Source organism: Hibiscus syriacus, unplaced genomic scaffold (genome assembly GCF_006381635.1).
Source record: "Hibiscus syriacus cultivar Baekdansim isolate YM2019G1 unplaced genomic scaffold, ASM638163v2 tig00002193_pilon, whole genome shotgun sequence".
NCBI classification, from domain to species: Eukaryota; Viridiplantae; Streptophyta; class Magnoliopsida; order Malvales; family Malvaceae; genus Hibiscus; species Hibiscus syriacus.
Genome location: NW_024061914.1, coordinates 3,097,218 through 3,106,272, shown reverse-complemented (window position 1 = coordinate 3,106,272; position 9,055 = coordinate 3,097,218).

The following is a 9,055-nucleotide window of genomic DNA, read 5'->3' as shown; positions in this document are numbered from 1 at the left end:
TCACCGCTATAGACTTCTACTTTAGTGGCGTTTTTGTAGTAAACATCGCAATAATCATGTAATTTAGTAGCGTTTTTTGTAATAAACGCCACAATAGTCATGTACCTTTGTGACATTTTAATTATAAACGCCACGATTGTCCAATCTTTTAACCCATCGGATTCCAAATCCCTAATTGTTTCATTCACAGTGCCCTAATTTTCCTAACCAATTCCCAACCATCATAGTGAACTCACCCCCAGGCAACTGTCCTAACAAGCACAACATCACGCCACCTTTGCCTGCTAGTACATTATCTGCTCTCAGACTAAAGCTGTTATCTTTTTATAAAAATATGTATTTAGGGTTTATTGTTTTCTAATTTGTTTTGCTCTCGAATGTGTTTTTCCAAGAGGAATTCAATTTCCCAAGTATAGTGGGAAATGAGTGCGATCAGAACTTTGTTTCTTTATAAAAGTATGAACTTATATTGATGGATGTAATTTTGTGTTGGTCCTAAAATCAAAAAATTTTAGCGGCGTTTTCAAAGCAAACACCACTATACATATCGCGGCGTTTATATCCAAAATGCCACAAAATAGTTACATTAACGGAGTTTGTGTATACAAACGTCGTGAAAACTCGTACTTTAGTGTGTTTATTTGACAAATGCTGCTACATACAAACGCCGCAGTGTTTTATAATTTTAATCGTGTGAAACTCTTTTCCCTTTTTCTATTTCCCATCTCCGCCGGACATACCCAAATAATGACGCAAAACTGCTGTTGATCGTCGCTTGTTACGCCGTCAACGCTCGACTCTCTGATTTGAGGTTCAAATTTCACCATTTTCACAGGTACATTCCTCTGTTGTCCTTATGATTTCATCTACTTTGTTCAATGCTAAAATGTGTATTTCCAGTTAGTCATGTTGCATTTCCGGTTTCTAGTAGTCATTAATCATTGTAGAACCGGAATAAAAGTAACCAAAGCATTGAACTTTTGGTATACGACACCATTAGCAAAATGGTATTTGTAGGTTTGTGTTCCATATTTTTTGTATTTGTAAATATGGAACATACTGTGTATTTAATTCTTTATATTTGTAGGTTTGTGTTTCATATTTTCCTCTTCTTCTTTTGGTCATGATCGTAGTGATTTTTAGGCCAATCTATTGTTTTCCCTTCTACAAATTTCATGAAGAGGAGAAGTTTGTCTCTTTTTGTTTGTGTTCATATTATATTTATTAACTATTTTGATTGAACATCAAACCTTGTGGTACTGCAAAAAACACTCCCAGAAAAAAGTAGTTGCCCGTTTGATGCATATATCAGAAAGATGATTTTCTGGTGTTTCCAGAACGAGAATGTACAGGGAAATCAAGCTGGTTTTCTGTTTAGATATGAAGAGTCGTTCTGCTTTCAAGTTTATGCTGAATCATCGTATTTCGAATGTGTATGCATGTGTATGTGTATGCCCATGTTTATGTATAATTGATTACTGCTGACATAGAGTTCTACATCTACCAGTATATGTAAATGTGTATGTGTGTATGTATGAACAATGTATAGTGAAATCAAGTTCTTTTTCTGTTTAGATATGATGGGCTGTTCTTATATGCTTTCGAGTTTATGCCGAATCGTAGTCTTTCAAATGTATATGCATATGTGTATAGTGCATATGTGTATCAGTATGTATAATTGTCTACTGCTAGCATAGAGTTCTACATATACCAATATATGTAAATATGTATGTATGTATGAACAGTGCAATCAAGCTCTTTTGCTGTCTAGATATGATGGGTCGTTCTTATATGATTTCGAGTTTATGTCGATTCGTCGTCTTTCAGATTTGTTCCTTTTAGTGGCCACTAAATTTGAATGATGTTTAGCTTCATATTGAATTGGTTTCTAATGACCTTTAAATCTTTCTCTGTAGTTATGCAGGTTGACAAATTTGAAGCATAATATCCGAGTTGAGTTCGGTAAGTTCGGTTATTGCTCTTCTTTTCTTTACATCTACCAGTATACGTAAATATGTATGTATGCATGCATGTATGAATGAATTAATGTGTTAAATTTAGAAACTCAAGGGGTAAATCGAAGAAATAGGCTTTTGACCTCACGTGAAAGTCACATCAGTGAGTGTTCTAAGTTATTACGAGCTTGTACAACTTATTAGGAACTTAGGAATAAGCTAATCTCATGTTATAATAAATGTATTATATAAGTAAGTGATTCATATATATGTGAAGATTACATAAAGTGCAATAGTTGCACCTAAGAGTACAAATGTGATGAGAAAAGCGTACAAAAATGAATATGTAAATGATCATAAAAAATCAATGAAATGTACATTCTAAAAAATCAATGAAATGTACATTCTAGGCTTATGACATATAAGCATATGTTACATTCTCTAAGGAAAGGTTCTCTTAGTATGAGGGAGTTTTTAATGAAAGTGAACAATGTCTGTGATAATCTTACAAGCTACGGGAAAATAATTTTTAAACATGAGCACATTACTGTTATATTAAACAGTTTGCATCTTAATTTTGAGTCTGTCATTATTGTTACTATTGCGAATCTTGTTCCTTTTGATTTACGATCTGTCAGAATCATTCTGTTATATACTGATACTAGACAATCACATCTTTTAAGTCAAATAACTGTTTGAGCTCAAATCACCACTACAAACGATCAAGTTTCCTCTAATACATCGAATCAACTAGCTTATCATAGTCAGAATAATGAAGTTGTTCAATCTGGGAATAACAGTAACAATAGGGGTTGTGGGAGAGACAAATATTCTTCATCTAGGCCTCAATCTCAATTGTGTGGAAGAACGGGACATCTCGTTGAGAGATGCTATTATGGATTTGACATGAGTTTTAAAAATTAGTCATCCCTACCCTCGCAAAGTGTTAACACTAAGAATCTCAATAAGTGAAATGATATATCTTCTCAGGCCAACTTGTTTAAACATGTTATTCCTAGGAATATCAATAAACATGTTTTGTGTAAAGCTTGTCAACTTTTCAAATATCATAAATGTAATGCTTATGTTTATTTTCTTACTTTCTCTATAATATTAGCAATTAACATTTGAAATTGATATTCCAGAAATACGAAATGGATAACAGTTGGATGGATTTGTCAAGGATAACAGTTGGATGGATTTGTCAAGGGTAAGCGACGAATATCGAAATGGATTCGAAACTTTTCTAATTTTAGCTTTTGTGAATGCAAGCGAAGAGAATATGATTCTTCGCCCTTGTAAGAAGTGTGCTAACATTAATTGGCTTATTCGTGAAGTTGTCTACGAGCATCTAGTTGTTTTTGGCTTTGTTCGGGGCTATAGAAAATGAATATTTCATGGAGAGTTTACATCTCATAGATCTTCTTCCACGAGTTATTCGACTTATCCTTCTAATTCTCACCATCGAACTGTTAGACAAGATGACATGGAAGGTATGTTGCGAGATGCATTTAATATGCACAGTCATCATCAATCTATTACAAAAATGATTGTGACAATGATGCTAATGATTTCACTGAGATGGAAGAAGTGGATGTGCTGAAGAGCCAAATGGAGAAGCGACAAAGTTTTACAAGTTGCTTAATGAAATGAATGAACAACTGTATGAGGGATCAAAATATTCAAAGCTCTCTTTCTGCGTTCATCTTTCCCACTTAAAATTCTTGGGAGTGTGGACTGGTAACTCTTTTACACAGTTATTAAAGTTTCTAGGATAAATGTTTCCTTTTGCAAAAATCCCTCAATCATGCAAAGATATGAATAAAATGATAAAAGATTTGAGTCTTGGTTATGAAAAAATTCATAGTTTTCCGAATGATTGTATGTTCTATTGAGGTGATCGAAAAAATCAAGAGTCTTGTCATGTATGCGGAAAATCTCGATAGATGACTAGGGACGTAGAAAATGTGAGTGAGGATGAAGTTGAAGCACGATCAAGAAAGAAACTAGTAAAGATTATGTGATATTTTCCTCTAATACCTAGGCTTCAAAGACTTTTATGTCTTCAAAGACTGCTGAGTCTATGAGGTGACATCATGATGGAAGAACGGATGACGGATTATTACGAAATCCTATAGATTGTTTATCTTGGAAGTCATTTGACAACTAGTTTCCATGTTTTGCAAGAGATCCTCGAAATGTCAGGCTCGGTCTAGCATCTGATTGGTTTAATCCTTTCAAAATCATGAGTACTTCGTATAGTACTTGACCTGTTATACTTGTTCCATATAATTTACCTCCGTGGATTTGCATGAAACAATCATCTTTTATCTTATCCATGATAATCCATAGTGAGAAAGGTCCCAAAAATGATATTGATATTTATATGCAGTCTCTTATTGAATAGTTGAAACAGTTATGGGAATGGGTCGAAACATATGATGTGTTGAAGAATGAGAACTTTAATTTACGCGCAAATTTATTGTGGACAATTAATGATTAAGGAGGACACAAAATTGTAGAGTAGTTGTTACTTCTTCAACTACAAGTTATGCTAGTGCCAGGACAATCATCCTTTGGAGGGAGATGTAGAATATTATGAAATTCTTACAGACATTATTGAGTTGGATTATTATGGAAAATGAAAGGTTGTGTTGTTTCGGTGTGACTGGGTTGATTTAAACACTACTCGAGGCATAAAAAGAGATAAGTCTGTTTTTACAATGGAAAATTTCTCTCGATTAATTCACATTGGTCAACGATTGATGGACGAGCCATACATATTTTCTTCTCAAGTCAAACAAGTTTTTTACTATTACGATCCAATGGATGAGGGTTGGTATGTTGTGCTCCGTAATACCCCCAGAGACTTGATAGACATCGGAGATGAAGTAGAGATGACATTGAAACAAGATTAGAATCTTTACCTTTTGTAGCACAAAACTTAGATGAAACTATCACTAATACTACACAATTTCAATGGGTTCGGGAAGACGTGGATGAAATATTTATGAGAATTGATATGAAATAAGAATGTAGTAAGATTTTATATCTTAGTTTATTAATTTATAATATTATAACTTATAACATGTCCTCCTTTAACATATTCATTAATTGAACAGTTTTCTTACTAAAATTGTTGTATTAGAGATATAACGCCCATGAGAAAATTAAGTGATTTGCGGATTGTTCGAGCTTCTCAAGAGGAGGAAGAAACAAATAATGAGAAATCGACTGCTTTTGACTCTTCAGAAGTTCCTATTACTGTTGAAGAAGCTGTAGATATTGAAGGTAATGTTTGAAACTTTCTTTAATTATTGGTTAATTTTGAAAACTTACATTTAATTATTTCTTATATAGTTGAAAATGGTCAAGCACGCAAGACTAGAGGACGTACAATGTTTAAGGAATTATACTAACTTCCTCCTGGGCACTGTGAAAAGTTTCAAGAAACGATGTCGGTCAACCTATTGGCCTAGAAGCACATCTTCTAACTGGTTACTTAGGCATGGTTGCACGTAATGCTAATCTTTTACCGATCAATTATGAGTCATGGCATGAAATGCCAAATATTAACAAAAAACAAGCTTTGGATTTTGTTAAGGTAATAATGTCATTATAATAGAAAATCCATAATAGTTGAATAGTAATTTATACTTACTTTGAACACTTATGTTATTTGTAGGAGAAATTTTCTTTAGAGGTCTCAGACGATTTTTTGAAGCAAGTGTTAGGAAGAGATGGAGAGACCACAAGCATTAAAAAAGAAATACTTCAAGAATGATGTCAGCCTTGAAAAGAAGATGCAAACTGACATACCTGGAATGCTCATGTATCAATGGTAAGATGTAATCAGGTTTTTGAGTTCAAAGAAAGGACAAGTATGATATATTTTTCAAAAATAATATAATGTCACTATAATATTGACTTTATAGTAAATATTGCAAATTGTAGGACCGAGAGCATGTTGGTGTTGCTAGCAGACAACAACAAAAGTTTACTCACATAGCTGGATCGAAGATCTTTGCTTGTATAGCTAATGATGAGGTATTATTGATTATTCACATAGTGGGTTACAGTTGGTAGCACATACTAACGAAAATTGGTTATATTATTAATTAATTTTTTGCACGACTTAATTTCTATTCTACATTATAGGAAAATATGTATGGTTGTAAAGTTGGACGAATAAAGCTCTTCGACATGACACATACAAAAAAGGATGACACTCCTATGACTGATGAAGCTACAATAATTATGGTACATTTATTGGACACAAGATTTGAATTATGTTATTTTTATATCTATAATATAACATTCTTATTTAAAATAATTATTTAATTAATTATTAGGAAAAATTGAGGGATAAAAGGGCGGAGTATGAAGCTACGTCTTCAAGTCATGGTATTGTTAATGTGGATGATATCGAAAATCAAGTTATTAATGAAGTTTTGGGTCTTGAAAGATATGGTCGGGTTCACTGTAAGGATCATTCGTTACTCCCACCAAATATTTTGGATCTAGTTCATCTCAGTATATGTCATCACAGAGTCAGTTTTCCCAATTCGAAGTTAGTCGTTTAAAACAACAGTTGCTGAAATGGATCAAAAAATGACTCACAAGAAAGCCAAAAATGAAGCGAGGGAAGCAGAGAGAGAAGCAACACATTAGAAAAAATGTCAAGAATTTGAAAATTGACTTGAAGCTATGATGCAGATCATACAAAATATCAACCTCAGAGTCCACCATCTTAGGTCTTATTTTAGATATATGCTTTGTTCATTCTAGTTAACAATGTTGAACTGTATTATATTTTACGTTAATGTAAAGTTTGATTTATTATTATGTATTTCAAGTTGGTTGTTATAGATTTCAAGTTTGTAGTTACGGATGTCATGTTTATTGGATAATGCTACAGGTTAAAAATTTAAATTTGGGTAACAAAAGAGCATAAAACACCGTCGACAAAATCTGTGTTAATTAGCAGTGTTTGTATAACAAACATCACTAAATACATACTCAATACCAGCGTTTTAGGAAAAAAATAACTTCGCTAAAGTTCTAGATCATTTGCGGCGTTTATACGAAAAACGACACTATAGACATAGTCATTAGCGACGTTTTAAATTTACAAATGTTGCTATATGTCATGACTTTTACCGACGTTTTTGGGAACAAACGACACTATATGTCAGAACATTTACCGACGTTTTTTTACAAACGCCACAAAAGAAAATATATATAACGGCTTTTTTCAGCAATGTTGCTAAATATCATAGCCTTTCGCGACGTTTACGGAACAACACCGCTAAAAATCATAACTTTTAGCGGTGTTTGTAGACGAAAAAAGATGCTACCTTTTATGGTGTTGGTTTTAGCTGCGCCTTTGGCGGCATTTTTTCGCCACAAGGGTTTTTAGCGGCGCTTAAAAACGCCGCTAAAAACCCGTTTTGCTGTAGTGAAGGAGGTCAAACATATATTTTATTATTTTCAAGGTATGAAAATATGAAATTATTTTCTTTAATCTATCAAAAATAAAATTGGTTGGTTTTTCAGATTTATGATACTTATATGATTCTTATAAAGCTCTACCATAAAATAATTATGTATTTAAATATGATGGTATTGCAATTTTTTGTTGCTATATGAAAAAAATAATTCCTGTCACTTTCTCCAATCTTGTTGAGATTTTTGTAATCCATGAGTGTTAACTTAAGACTTTGATTTAAAAATAATTTGTAAAATTGATTTTGTACTTAATCGAATTTGTCAAAAACTTATAAAAAAAATTCAAAGTCTAAATTAATTTGAAAAATATGTTTTAAATGTTTTCCAACATAGTCGAATCTTTCAAAAACATACTTAATTGTTTTCGCACTTTAAAGTTGAGTTTCCAAGCATTTTTAGCTTAAAGAATCAGTCCATTGGCAAAAGGTTCGATCCCTTTTACCAAAGGATTAATCCCCTATAAAAAGGATCGATCCCTTGGATTCTAGTAGGATTTGGATCGATTCCTTCATAAAAGGATCAATCCCTCAAGGAAAAGGATCGATTCTTTTCACCAAAGGACCGATCCCTATCCATAAAGGATCAAACCTTTTCACCAAATGATTGATCCCTTATGCATTAAATATTGTTTTTGATTGTAGGTAACGACTATAATGATCCCTAATAGCTCTAAATGACTAGAATTGATAGAGAAGGTATTAATTGAAGGTAAAAGCATCCCAAGGTCAACAAAAACCATATTGAACTAACCTAGCAACATGAAAGTATTCCTTTATGCTTAATTTGTAAAATTATTTATTGTAAACACACTTGTGAGCTACATTGTTTATTTTTCTCAAATGTGTACTGGGTGAGTGCTTAATTTATGCAAACATATTTACCTTTTGAGGTTTTCTCTTTTATTTTCTTTATTTTTATTTACTCTTTGGGAGAGTGTGTTGAAAACATTTTGATGTTTCGATATAACAAATTAATTTAACTGAATTTTAAGATTTTACAAAAGATTTTCTAAGTATATTCGATGTAATTATTCGAATATCAAAATATTACTTTAAGTCTTTCAAAGTTCATTTTAATCCTTACTAAAGTGTAAAATTGTGTTTTATACTTAAACTATTTTAAAACAATTTTACAAAGTATTTTGAGCCTTAATCGAGCTAAAAAAATTTTCTTTTTAAAGGGTTTAAAGAAAAATCAGATTATCCAGGGGGTACAGATTCCCCCCCAGAGGTACAGATCCCTAAGGACACTTGAAGAAGCAAGAGAACAACTATCCAAGCAAGATAAATTGTTTCTCATCTCCAAACGGCTCCAAAACATCCCCAGCGGCTATATACGACTTCAAACACATTCCAAGCTATAAATACAACCTAAGGACACTTGAAGAAGCAAGAGAACAACTATCCAAGCAATCAAACACAAGAGAAGAGTTTTTCATTCTTTTTCATAATTCTCTTGTAAATATTTTGTTCTTGTGAGCTTAATTCTTGTAAACACCTACCTTAGAGAGATTTTATTATTTACATCTTTATCCTTTTGTAAAGGGGAAAATTTATAGCTTAGCTTGTAAAAGCTAGGAAAGGTTTTAGTTT